Source organism: Plecotus auritus, assembly GCF_963455305.1.
Source record: "Plecotus auritus genome assembly, chromosome: 1".
In the NCBI taxonomy this organism is placed as follows: Eukaryota; Metazoa; Chordata; class Mammalia; order Chiroptera; family Vespertilionidae; genus Plecotus; species Plecotus auritus.
The window spans coordinates 63,051,760-63,065,215 of NC_137770.1; the positions used below are offsets into that span (position 1 = coordinate 63,051,760).

Sequence of the window (13,456 nt, forward strand, 5' to 3'; positions counted from 1 at the left end):
CCATTGGGGGTGCGTGCCCCGGCCAGGCTGAGACCCCAGCCCAGGCTGCCTCCTCAGACCGGCCAGGCTGAGACCCCAGCCCAGGCTGCCTCCTCAGACCGGCCAGGCTGAGACCCCAGCCCAGGCTGCCTCCTCAGACCGGCCAGGCTGAGACCCCAGCCCAGGCTGCCTCCTCAGACCGGCCAGGCTGAGACCCCAGCCCAGGCTGCCTCCTCAGACCGGCCAGGCTGAGACCCCAGCCCAGGCTGTGGCCGGTGATCGTGCTGGGCACGACACCCCGGACTGCCGCTGCTGGGCAGACTGGGGGACTCCGGGGCTAAGAGTACAGGGCGCCGCCATCTTGTGGCTATGGGCGCCGCCATTTTTGTAGCCGAGTGACAGTTAATTTTCACATTACTCTTTTATTATATAGGATGTCCAGGCAAGGATATTTCTATTATCTCCATGTTACTGGCAAGGAAACTGAAGTCTCAGAGTGGTGTTGTAACTTGCCCCAAATCTCACAGTATGGGGCAGAGCTGTAAAGTGAATTATTCTCTACTAATGATACAACCATAATGCCATAAAAACTGTAACGAGAAAAATATGGAAAAAATAAAAGAGAAAAAAACTTTAACAAGGCTGATGATGTCTTACTTCCAAATTCCAACTGGTCACAGATCATTCGAGCCTTTTTCAAATGTCACTTATTAAGGATTCACCCAGGCGAAGCCGCGGCGAGAGGCTGGGAGCAGCAGCCGAGCTTCAGCCGACCAGGGCGGGGGACTCGCACTGCAGCTGAGGCGGGGCCGGAGCCATGGAGCCACTGCTGCCTGGCTAGGGAGGGCCGGCGCCGCCCCCCCGCCCCCCCCACCCCCGGCCCGCGGCGATGTCGGGCTATGCGCGCCACGCCACCCTGGCATCTCCCCGCTGTCCCGGCCCGCAGCCTCATCATTCCAGACGATTTTATCTACGGAAAGGGGAAGGGCACTAAGCCAGGCCCACCAGGAGCCCAGAAAATACACTTTGAAGATGAGAAGCTTGTGGACCTGGAAGAGGCAAACCCATTCTCCTTTAAAGAGTTTCTTAAAACCAAGAACCTCAGCCTGCTGAAGGAGGACGCGGACAACAGCAGGCTCCACGTGCAGGAAGCCACGAGGCACTCCCTGGGCCTCGACTGCAGCTCTCCAACCTCCCAGCCCGTGGGCTTTGGCCTGGAGTTCCAGCAGCCATTTTTCAAGGACCCAATGGGGGCTGGCGACCTCCTAGATGAGGACGAGGATGAGGATTGGTGGAATGGTGCCTACCTGCCGTCCGCAGTGGAGCAGACCCACTCGAGGGTCTCTGCCAGCGCATCACCCTGCAGCACGTACATCTCCTTCTTCTCCAGCCCGTCGGAGCTGGCAGGGCCCGAGTCCCTGCCCCCGTGGACACTGAGTGACTCCAACTCCCGGGTCTCTCCCGTGGCGAGTCCCACTGCAGACTTTGCCGCCCACGAAGAGTGTCTGGGGGACAGGCACCTTCGGCTGCAGATCAGCTACGAAGCACTGAAAGACGAGAACCTGAAGCTCAGGAGGAAGCTGACGGAGGTGCAGAGCTTCTCGGAGACGCAAACCGAGATGGTGAGGACGCTGGAGCGGAAGTTAGAAGCAAAAATGATCAAGGAGGAGAGTGACTACCACGACCTGGAATCTGTGGTCCAGCAGATAGAGCAGAACCTGGAGCTGATGACCAAATGTGCGGTAAAGGCGGAAAGTCACATCATGAAACTGAAACAAGACATAATCTTGCGCCAGGCGCAGGTCTCCAACTTCAAGAGGGAGAATGAGGCCCTGCGCTTGGGCCAAGGCGCCAGCCTGACGGTGGTGAAGCAGAACACGGACGTGGCCCTGCAGAATCTGCGCATGGTCATGAGCAATGCGCACACCTCCATCAAGCAGTTGGTTTCCGGAGCCGAAACACTGAACCTTGCTGCTGAGATCCTTAAATCTATAGACAGAATCGCTGAAATCAAGGAGGTAGGGGAGGAGGAGTCTTGAGAAGCTTCTAGCTCGCAGCTCTGTTTACATCCTGCAGTCTCTGCTCCCTGGATGTGAAACGCCGTTGTGTTTTTAAATACGCAGTCTTCCCAGTAAAGCTGTTTATCCCGAGATGGTACTTTCATGACTGAAAACAGTATTACTAGCTCCACGGCAAGGAGCGGTGGAGCTGGTGAGCGTTCCTGAGGTTTCTGTCCATGCAGCCCTTGTTCCCGGGTGAATCCCTGCAGTAAGACATGACCCACTGGAAGACGTGTTTATAAAAGCCACCGATGGTTCTAAGTGCTGAACATGGGAACAGCAGTTCTGTGATACGAGTCTTCCATTCTTATTCCAGAACACTCACTCTAAGATAAGTTCGATCGATTGTCCCTGATTTCACAAGTAAAGGAAACTGAGCCGAAATCAAATGATTGCCTTGGACAGGGCCTCGTGCCGTTTCCCCTTTGCTCAGTGCCCCTCTGGCTCAGTCCATGCCGGCAGCCTTCACAGGGGCGGCCCTGCGACTGGCGGCCTGAGTGTGGGCACCCCATGTGGTTGGATGCTGCTGTCCTCTTGTAGGGACCAAGGTTGGCACGGATTCTACACTGTGAAGCCATCAAAACACACCTCTTTAGGGGGCCTCGGGTTTGAAAAAATGTTTTGGATGGAGGGTTTTGATACATGTTCCAAGCAGCCTTTTGTATAATGAAGTCGAATCCAGAGGACGTGCAGAGCCTCCTGGTAGCACGAGTCTCCCCCTGCCGTTCCAGCCACTTCTGACAGAGGGAGGCATGACGTGCACTCAGTGCCTTGTGGCTGTTTCCTGCAGATGTTATTTTTTAAAATAAATGTTCCCTCCTGTTCAGATTGACAGCTTTCTTAATAAATTCTAAAATGCAAAAAAAAAAAAAAAGGATTCACCCATCGCCTCTCTGCAAGCTACCCTGCCTTACAGAAATTTTTATTATTTTATTGGAATTCTCATGCCTGGCCAAAATCTCCCATGTTCTCTGTTCTACCCATTCTCTGAGAAGCCATTTCTATGTGCTTGCCTTTCTGCTTGCTTCTTTTTCTCCAGCTGGGACACCAGCCTCCATATCTAATCTGTGTTTGCTCTTCTGAGTCTCCAAACATATCTCTTTATTTCCCCTGAAGACTCCCCTGTTTACATATCTCAGCTTCAGAGCCCTCCTTGAGTGCTGCTTCACTGTCACAGGGTCTTTCCTTAGTGTCTACATCAGACATTCAAGCCACCAAACATGTGACTCTCCTATGCAGCCTAATCACTTGCTTCCACTATATCACCAGAATATCACCTGAGCTCCTTTAGAACTGTTTTCAGAAATCTGTGAAACCTTATTTTTAACATCCTTAGTAAACTTCTGGTTCAAGAAGGTGGATAAAGCACAGGTGACAGACTTTATTTGTCACCCCCAAATCTCCAGAATAGATAGAAAAGATATTTTTTAAATCCACAACTGAACTATAAACCAAGAATGGATGTCCTCCTTGGGCCAGAAATCCTGGAAGTATACAAACTTGCTGGGACTAACCTGATAAAGGAAACAAATCAGAGTTCATACAGGCAATAAGAGCATCCCTACAAAGACAGAACCCTGGAAAGCTCCATACCTAAAGAACGTGAATTTATCAGGACAGAAGAGAACCAAGGGCAACAGCAGATTTGGGGAACTGGCTTCAGGAGTTCCTGTACATCTTTCCCCTTACCAAGCAGCATCTAACATGGGGCTGTGCCCAAAGAAGCCACTAGCATAGAGAGCTAGAGCTGGAGATCAGTGTACACCCAAGCCCAGAAGCCCAACTGCTAAGATGTTCTGACCAGTGAGAGTATGTTCCACCACTTCCTCACTCTTCCTGGAACAGATTGAAGTATGACCTGTAGCAAAATATCCTGCCTCTTCTCATCCTCCTCCAAAAGATGAACAAACAGAAGCAGCCAGCTGCCTAAGGAATTCCAGCCACAAAAGTGAGCACATAAGTAAGACCAAACATTTGTTTAATGCCAACACCACCAAAGAGAGTCACAAACTATAAGCAAACAGAAGGGTTTGTACCTGAGGAAAGAGATGTGCTGATCCATCAAAACCAGACTAGAGCATATGTTGAATTATCAGAAATACCAGCAGATATTACATCCATTAAAAAAATGAACAGATAATAGACATTAATATTTTTATTTTTGTAATAAAATCTGACTGGAAAAATTAAATAACAGTTGAAGAGCTGGGAGATTTCAATCAAGGAATTATATCAGAATGCAGCACAATAAGATAGATGGGAAATGTGAAAAATAGGTAAACATAAAGGATGAATCCATAAGACCCAACATTTGTCTAATTCATATTGTAATAAAAAAAACTAGTGAGCATGGAGGGGAGGCAATATTTATTGATTATCCAAGAATATCCCAGAACTGAAGAGGACTGCCTGAATTTTCAGAGTATAAAAGTCACACCTAGATATCTGTGTGTCCAATTCTGTCATCCACAGACTTGATTGGGGAAGTAGCAAACCGTCATTTGAAGCCAAATGTGGCTGAAAAGATGGATAATCAAACTCAGTTCTTATTGACAACTAGAGGCCCAGTGAATGAAATTCGTGCATGGGAGGGGGGTCTCCCAGCCCGGCCTGCACCCTCTCCAATCTGGGGCATCCCTCTCACAATCCGGGACCGCTGGCTCCTAACTGCTCACCTGCCTGCTTGCCTGATCACCCCTAACCCCTCTGCCTGCCTGCCTGATCGCCTCTAACTGCTCTCCCTTGCTGGCCTGATCACCCCTAACCACCTTTGCCTCGGCCCTGGCCACCATGGCTTTGTCCCAAAGGAAGTCAGGACGACTGGAAGATGTCAGGTCAACCTGGTCTAATTAGCATATTACCCTTTTTATTACTATAGATGAGATGTAAGTTAAATAAGATGTAAATTTAAAATATTTTTGCAAGGCTCAAATTAGTTCTGAAGATGCCTGCCTCTATCTACTATTAGTACCCACATAGGCAGTTTAGCTAACAGAATTTTCTATTTTCTCAAAACTTCCTCTAGTTTCCTTGAATGGGAGGACATGTATGCTACTTTCCTAACATAGAAATACATGATCAAACTAAAAGCCAGAGACCAATGCCTCTCCCATATCTTCCCTCAGACTCCCCAACCCTACTTACAGTGCCACCAGTAGATAGTAATGTTTCCCAGCATGAATCCAGCTTCTTGAGTGTCATTACCTTCAGCTGCCTATTCATTCCTCCTTACTCACTCTGATTTCCAAGCATTTATAAAGTCCCTCCTCTACTCACCATAAAAATCCCAACCACGTTTCAAAGCCCAGGTCAAGTCCCACCTTTCATACAAAGCTTTGGCCACATCTCAATGCTAATATTTCTTTGGACTTGTCTACAGTATCATGCCTATTAGTGTGGTGTTTGTTTGTTTTTTATTCTATTAGACTACTGGCTTTCAAAGAGCTGAGAGTGCTAAACATTTCTTTTGTGCCCCCAAAGAACCACTCCAGGCACCTATTAAAATCAAAATATTCCCAGGAAGGAGAACAAGTTGAAGGATTAGCCCCAAAGACTACTTTGGTGAGGCGATTGCCTCTGACTGGGAAGAAGAAAGTGGGTAGAGAGGAAATGTGGGGAAATGATACAGAAAAGGAACTGGGGGTGAGGAGGGGCACTCAAGGCTAATGTCAACTGTTCCACAATTCTGTTTAGGCCACCTCAGCATCTCACATGATAAAGGGTCATAGAACGACTGACCTCCAGGCCACCAAGAGACCACCTTATTCCTCAGAGTACCCAGGAGAGGTAAAGTGACCTACCCAAAGCACACAGTCTACAGTGGCCCCTGAGGACACTGCTACAGTCCAAAGACTGCTTCTTCCAGCGACTTCCAGGACTGTCTCTTATTACCTATGCTCTTGTTGTATTGAACTCTATGTGCTAGCTACTCCCATAAGACCCCAATATGCTTTAACTCATTTCCTACTCACAGTTACCAGGTCAAGAAACACTATTATGGCCCTGGCCAATGTGGTTCAGTTGGTTGGGGTCGTCCCCTGTACCAAGAGGTTGCTGGTTTAATTCCCAGTCAGGACATATACCTAGGTTGCAGGCTCGATCCCCCTTAGGGAATGTGCAGGAGGCAGCCCATTGATGTTCTGCTCTCACAAAGATTTTTCTCTTTCTCTCCCTCTCCCTTGCTCTCTCTCTCTGAAAAATCAATCATATAACAAAACACTATTATGTTCCCCATTTTTCTGATGAAGAAACTGAAGCAGAGCTGTAGCAATGCATGCACAGGGAGGGATGCAGAAGCCCCTTTGAGATTCCCATCAGTCCTCTTCTCATTTTCCCTCAGCCTGCAATGCCTTTCCCTTAACTTGATACCTTGTAAAATAATGCTTCTCCTTCAAGGACTGCTCATTATGTTAACAGACAGGAACCAGGCCGGAAGTGGGTCTGTTTCAGGCCAGCCCATAGTGTGAGGGTTCTAGACTTCATGCAGGAAAGATTTACAGCATGACTCCAGGTGATTTTGAGAGTGTATCTATTAAAGCTTGGGACAGTGAAACAGGAAGGCCTAGGATGGAAGAAGCAACGGGAAAGGGACTAGGCAGGGCTGCTTTGGCTCTAGAAATGTCATAGGAAAGAAATGAGCCTAGGTGGCTCTGCTTTGGCTCACTGGAAAGACAGAGAAAAGGGGGCTTTGGGGGAAGGTTCAGGGGTTATCCTGGGATAAGCTGCTGCTGCCCATTACTCCCCTGCTTACAAATCTGCAAGGGACCCTTAGAGTTTAGGAGATGCATGCCTAAGAGGGAAGAAAGGTGTGAGTGTGCTCCTGGGTGGGATAGCGTGTCCTGGGTCTTTTGTCTTAAAGGCTGGGAGTTTAGGGGCTTTATGCTGATGTGCCAAAATGAGATTTATTCCCTTAACTTCATCTGTCGTTGGGTGTGGTTGGCACAAATGGCACTAACTAGATTTCTGCTATCTCTCTGAGTAGGGTGATTTAAGCTACTTAGCCTCTGGTTGAGGAGAAGTGTAAACCATTTGCTCTTAAGTGTTCTTGGTTTAGGGAAGACAGGATCTTGTGATTTATCAGATGGCTATAAACTGCTTGGCCCTTTAACTATCTACCTCAGTTTCCCTATCCCACTTGTCCTGGCTTACTAGCCTGTCTCAAGCCATACCCAACTTTCCCAGGATAATTTTCTCCTCTCTTCCCATGGTTGTTTTATGCCTCTAGCTGAACACTTGCAATTTGACATATTAATAGTAATATGGGTGGTTCTGTCTTGTCCAGATTAACTCCTTAAGGGCAACAACCTCATTCTGTTCATTGCTATATTGTTAGAGCCTGAAATAGTGGCTAGGACATTGAAGATATTCATTTTGGGAGTGAACAAAGAGGTCTGCACATGTATGTACTTTCAATGAGATGGGACCCTCCATGACAGAAGCCCAGAGCTCCTGTGAGCCTTAATGCCCACTGAGGGCTAAAGTGTGGCCATGGAGAGTGTCAGTGTAAGGTAAGCCACACATGGGACTTCAGGTTATCAGGCATGCCCCTTACTCTCCCTTTAAATCTTTCTCATTGGTTCCATTGGCTGCATAATCTATCACCTTATTAAATCTTCACCCATATTCAGGGTCCAGGTGAAATGTAAAATGCCCAAAGAAAATTCCATTCACTTATAACCTGGACACTGTACTTCACCGGTCACTGAAGGTGGTTTTGATATAGAAAGAGCCTCTGGAGCATTGGGAATCTGATGTGGAGGATAAAGAAAGCAACGTAACCCAAATTGTTCATTTAAAGTGGGTGGATGGGTCTTAAGGGGATCCAGAACCCAGAATTATCTTCAAAGCATTGCACTTGATTCCTGAGTTTATCTCTCCAGGGTGCTGTTCCATGGCTTTCATTAGATTCTCAGTATGGGTCCAAGGCTCTAGAGAGAATGAGAAGAGCTTAAGAAAATGGCCAAAGCTGGCGGTTTGCACCCCAGGTTCCTTGCTATAGCAGGTTAGCTCTGGGACCTGGGCCCACAGGCACCCCTGGCTGACCTAAGGCACTGGGTGTAGAAAGAGACAATGGATGAAGATGAAGCAGGGCAAAGGTACTGGGGAGTTTCTGGAGGGGAAGATAAGATAAAGGGTAAGAATGTTGGACATCAGACACAGAGCTAGAGGAGGTCATATGGCCCAATCCCCTTGTTTTATAGATAAAGGAGGTCCAGAGAAGTTAAGTAAGCCTAGCACTTGGGGTCAGCCATTGGCTGCCTTGCCAAAGATTGGCTTTGCTCTAGGCCATCTCTGTGGCCTCACAGCTTGTTCATTAAACAACAGATAAGCTCACCAGAAAAGGGCAGAAATGCTGCTCTTATCTAACTGTTTGGGTGGTGGCTAGGGGCTGCTGCATTGCTGAAAGCTGGCATTTGGAATCACAGAATAAGGAAACATTCCGCTGGGATTATGTGAATGCGTCATTCTTTAATGACCCCAGTCCTAAAAAAAAACAAAAAAAAAAACTTAACCTGCTAACCCTGTTCACTTGCCAACATTTACTGAGCATTTACAGGTTCCAGGCACTCATGGTAGCCTCCATAGGGGCCACCGATCAATGAGATGTCTTTGCCTTGGAGAAATTTATGGTGTGGTAATGATGAAGACATCCCATTGCAGAGGCAGCTGGGTGTGTTCCCTACAGAGCTGGTTTGTTATAGCCCTTACAAGGGGTGAGCCAAAAACAAGGCCTCTTGGGATCTCAGCATGATAAATCTTGGACAACAAGGCTAAGGAATAGCTCTGGATCTTACCACAAGAAAGACGGTTAGTAGCCTCTCTGGCTGGTAGCATCAGGGATGCCCTAAGCAGCCCCACTTGGGACCTGTCATTGTTGTTTTCAGTGTCACAGAGTCATGCCATTCCATGTGCCACGGAGACCGTAAGCCTGAGGAACGACAGCAAGCAGCACTGGTGCATAACTCTGAAACTTTCACTTTACTTCAGTGTCCTGAGGTAGAATTCACTTGTCAGCCAGGGCTCAAGGAGGCTTGGGAAGTGAATGAGGTCACATGGCTGGTAAGCCACGAGCTGAGACTTGAACTCAGACCCCTGGCCCCAAATCCTACTCCTGTGACACTGTTACTTCTGCCTTTTCCCTCAGGTTAAAAGCCAAAATTGGACTGAAAAATCCTTCTGTCTTATCTGTTTTGCAGTAAGACAACATGTTAGGTCTTGCAAAATTGAATTAAAAGTAAAGGGGTGGGAGCTCTTCCCAAAAGTGTCCAGAAGTGACCTCTGAAAATGACTCGCTATTCACTTGACCCAGAAAACTCCACAAAACCATGCAAATCAAGAGGTTCAAATCTTCATGTTCACTTTAAGAACACTCATGAAACTTCCCAAGACATCAAGGGTATACATATTCAAAAAGCCACCAAGTATTGGAAAGATGTCACTTTACAGAAGCAATGTGTGCCATTCCGTCATTACAATGGTGGAGTTGGTAGGTGTGCCCAGGCCAAACAGTGGGGCTGGACACAAGGTTGGCGGCCCAAAAAGAGTGTTTAATTTTTGCTGCACATGCTTAAAAATGCAGAGAGCAATGCTGACTTAAGGGTTTAGATGTTGATTTTCTGGTCATTGAGCACATGCAGCTGAACAAAGCTCCCAAGATTCAGCATAGAACTTACAGAGGTCATAGGTGGGTTAATCCACCCATGAGCTCTCCCTGCCATTACTGAAAAAGAGCAGATTTTCCCTAAACCAGAAAAGGAGTTTGCACAGAAGAAAAAGATATCCCAGAAGATACTAAAGAAACAAAAACTTAAAGCCCAGGAGTAAATTCAACATAAAATACCAAAGTAAAAAAAAGTGAAGGGGTGGGAAATCTCTTAGAGAAATGACTGTTGCTACAAGAATGACACCCAGCCTTGCCCTTTCTGCCTCCTCCACAAGACAGGCTCAGTGTAGTTGTCATGCAGTCCCTACACAACAGCATCTGAGGGCCCCCTGGTAGAACTCTGGTCCCACAATCTTCTGCAGCCCCACCCCTTGACTAATGTCCTGAAAGGCCTTAAGTGATCAAGGTCTAGAAGGCTTTTCATTGATGATTTGTTTTATACTTTAAAGCAAACTCTCATTTGAGAGGATATTAAATACCATTGGAAGACAATGGATTAGGTATCTGAGGGACAAGAAGGCACCCTCAAAGGGGCAAAAATGAAAGCTTTTATGGGCCAGCCAGGCCTGCTGGTGGCTGGCCAGTAAGCTATTGCAACGAAAGAAGTTCCATAAAATGCACTGAAGTAGTGAGAGCTCAAAGATGAGTACAACAGCCCCAGCCCTGCCTGATGCCCAAGAGCTCTGGTCTGCATGCTCATGTGAAATGTGGGTTTTGGCAGCTTGTACATTTACCTGTGAGGGTAACTTGCCTTTTATGCACTGTCAATAGTCTTCCCTATGTGGTTGGAATGCTAGTGGCTGAGGTCACCTAGTGGTGCCTCGAAGAGAAGTCCACACCAACCACACAATGTTTATCCCTCCAGATTTCCTTTTTTGAGTCCTATACATCACCTGCTTCAGAATAAGAAAATTCCAGTGACTCAGCTGGATGCTTTCCAGGAAGAATGACTAGAACCTCCAGTGTCAGGACTCCAGTGCCAGAGCATGGAAATCAGATCTCAGAATGTGCACAAGGGTAAACTTTTCCCACTTTTAAGTGACCACTGAAAGTGATCTTACTTGCCTGGACCTCATGGAGTTGGTTCATTTTTCAAGGAAGAGAACTATACTATTAGAAGATCTTGAAGTATCTTTCAACCTCTGGTAACCCATGTTTCCTTGGTGTAGCAGTTCATGGGCAGCTCTGCCTGTCATCCTAAGAGTCCTGGTACATAACACCTTCGTTGGGACTTATGCCTCTCGTTCCTGAATGTATCACCTTACTCAGTCAGGGTCCTTAGTAAATGTTTAATGAAATTCTCCAGGACTCTGAGTTATAGAGTGACTTAACAGTTGGAAAAAGAAAAAAAAAAAAGAATATCCCACATCAAACGAAAGTAAGGAGGGGTATTTATATCAGATAAAAGAAGGCTCAGGGAAGGAAGATACAGACCTTTCCCAGGAGACCCGTGAGCAGAACCAGCTGAGCTGGGGGGATATGAGAAGAACTCCCAGGTAGGATGTCTGTGGGTCAGTGAGGAGTCAGAGCCAAGAAATAAGGTTCAGTGAGGATGAATTTGGAAGCCTATAATCCAGTGGAAGCACAGAGGGTTTTTAGCAGAGGATTGATGTGATAAAAAAACTGAGCTGAAAAACTATCTGGCAGTGGTGTTCAGAATGAACTGAAAGGGAAGGCCTGAGAGGAAAGGGGTCAGGGAGGTACAATAGAAAGTGAAATCTGGACAAAGGCAGAAACAATGCAAACTCAGGCAACAAGTTTGTAGCAACCATGTACCAAGGTCTGGATGCTGTTCTAGGAGTGGGATACAGGCTTGAAGGAGACAGACATGTATCCCGCGCTTTGAGGAACTCACCTTTTAGGAGAGGAAACAGAAAGACATTACTTTTAAGAATTAATGCCCCGCCGAAACCGGTTTGACTCAGTGGATAGAGCGTCAGCCTGCGGAATGAAAGGTCCCCGGTTCGATTCCGGTCAAGGGCATGTACCTTGGTTGCGGGCACATCCCCAGTGGGAGGTGTGCAGGAGGCAGCTGATCGATGTTTCTCTCTCATCGATGTTTCTAGCTCTCTATCCCTCTCCTTTCCTCTCTGTAAAAAATCAATAAAATATATTTAAAAAAAAAAGAATTAATGCCCCACTTATATGTAAGGGATTTGAGGAAACATACAAAAATACATTCAATTCCGAAGGATAAATATAAATGATTTTATTATCCTGAAAACATCTCTTTAGATAAAACAGTATGGATGGCTGATCTTATAAAGTCACTCAGAGTTAGCTTATGGCCAGGCACCAAAGCCTGGCTAGGCAAAGGCATTTCAGAAAGGACACAACTAGGTCTAAGTGCAGTTGCTTGGGTCATGTCAATTGATTCAGATACTAAGTAAAGGGCTGGGGTCTAGATTGGGCCCACGGAGAGATGTTTTGTTTGGCATCATGCCTGATACTTTGAGAAAAGGGCTCTGCTCTATAATATGCTACAAGTCTGTTCACCTCAATTGTGTCACCTATGTAGCCCTTGAGGGCATCAGATCTTGGGACTTCTCAGAGTGGAGGGTCCACCAAGAATCTCCAATAGATACTTTTAAATATATTTTTATTGATTTCAGAGAGGAAGGGAGAGGGAGAGATATATATAGAAACATCAATGATGAGAATCATTGATTGTCTGCCTCCTGCACGCCCCAACTAGGGATTGAGCTCGCAACCCTGGTACATATCCTGACTGGGAATCAAACCTGAGACCTCCTGGTTCATATGTTAATGCTTAACCACTGAGCCATGCCAGTTGGGCCCCAATAGATTTTTCACAAAGGCTTTTGAAAACAATTGGATTAGAGAGTTGAAGTTAACTTTTGGCAAGAATCTAGAAAGCAGATGTGAATTTGACTTCAACTGACCCCTAAGAATAAACCGAGCAGATGGTAGGGTTAAGGTCCATTATAAAAATTAAGATATGGACCAGGAGTAAAGGAAGTTCAGAAAAGTTCCTTGAGTCAAAGACAATACATTTTTAGGGAATATCCTTAGAACTTTGGGACTGGATATGTTTAGATTGGGATGAGGGATATGGGTAGGAAAGTTAAGGGGTAAGTGAAAACAAGATTTTGAAATTGAATGACTACGAAACCAAGGTATAAAAAGGTTGAAGTGTGAGACGAGTTTAGGAGGGAGCTAATAGATTTGTTATTAGACATAAGTATGGAATGATGGTGAGACATCTAAATGGTGATGTTCACTAGGCATTTGGGGCTTCTGATATGGAGCTAAAGAGAGAGGATAGGGCCAAGAAGGAACAGCAGTAAGAACTAGAGTCAGAAAAAGTAATGAGTTCTCAGAAGTGTGAAGCAAAGCACTTAGTCTGGGGACCGCAGGGTACAGAGGAATAAGAAGGAACAATGGGAGAAAAGGAAAAGCCTATCACAGTAAGTGTAAACAAAAGGATTCAAGAAGGAGAAATGGCCAAAGGGGTCCAATGACACAGGGTGAGATCAAGAACAACAAAGATGAAGGTAAAAAGGTGTGGACTGGGCAGTAGGAAGGTCATATGTAACTTCAGAGACTGGTATCATGAGTGTAGTTGAAGCAAAAGCCAGGAGTTTTAAAAAGAGGAAATGGTTAGAAAGGAAATGGAAACAGTAGGCATGGGTTATTTGTTGACCCCCTGCTTAAAGCCCTTCAGTGGCTCCACATTTCTCTTAGGACAAATTCTAATATCTTTAATGTGCCTACAAAGCTTTGCACAGGTGTT

General features: G+C 46.2%; 2 pseudogenes across 2 annotated transcripts; both read left to right on the top strand.

The window, feature by feature from the left end:
• Nucleotides 1-868: 868 nt before the first annotated feature.
• LOC308253935 (endosome-associated-trafficking regulator 1-like) lies at nt 869-2,018 on the top strand (annotated as a pseudogene). The gene has a single exon. The product of its transcript is annotated as an endosome-associated-trafficking regulator 1-like (transcript).
• Nucleotides 2,019-9,323: 7,305 nt separating this feature from the next.
• On the top strand, nt 9,324-9,863 carry LOC308252984 (large ribosomal subunit protein uL22-like; annotated as a pseudogene). The gene has a single exon. The product of its transcript is annotated as a large ribosomal subunit protein uL22-like (transcript).
• Nucleotides 9,864-13,456: the final 3,593 nt, after the last annotated feature.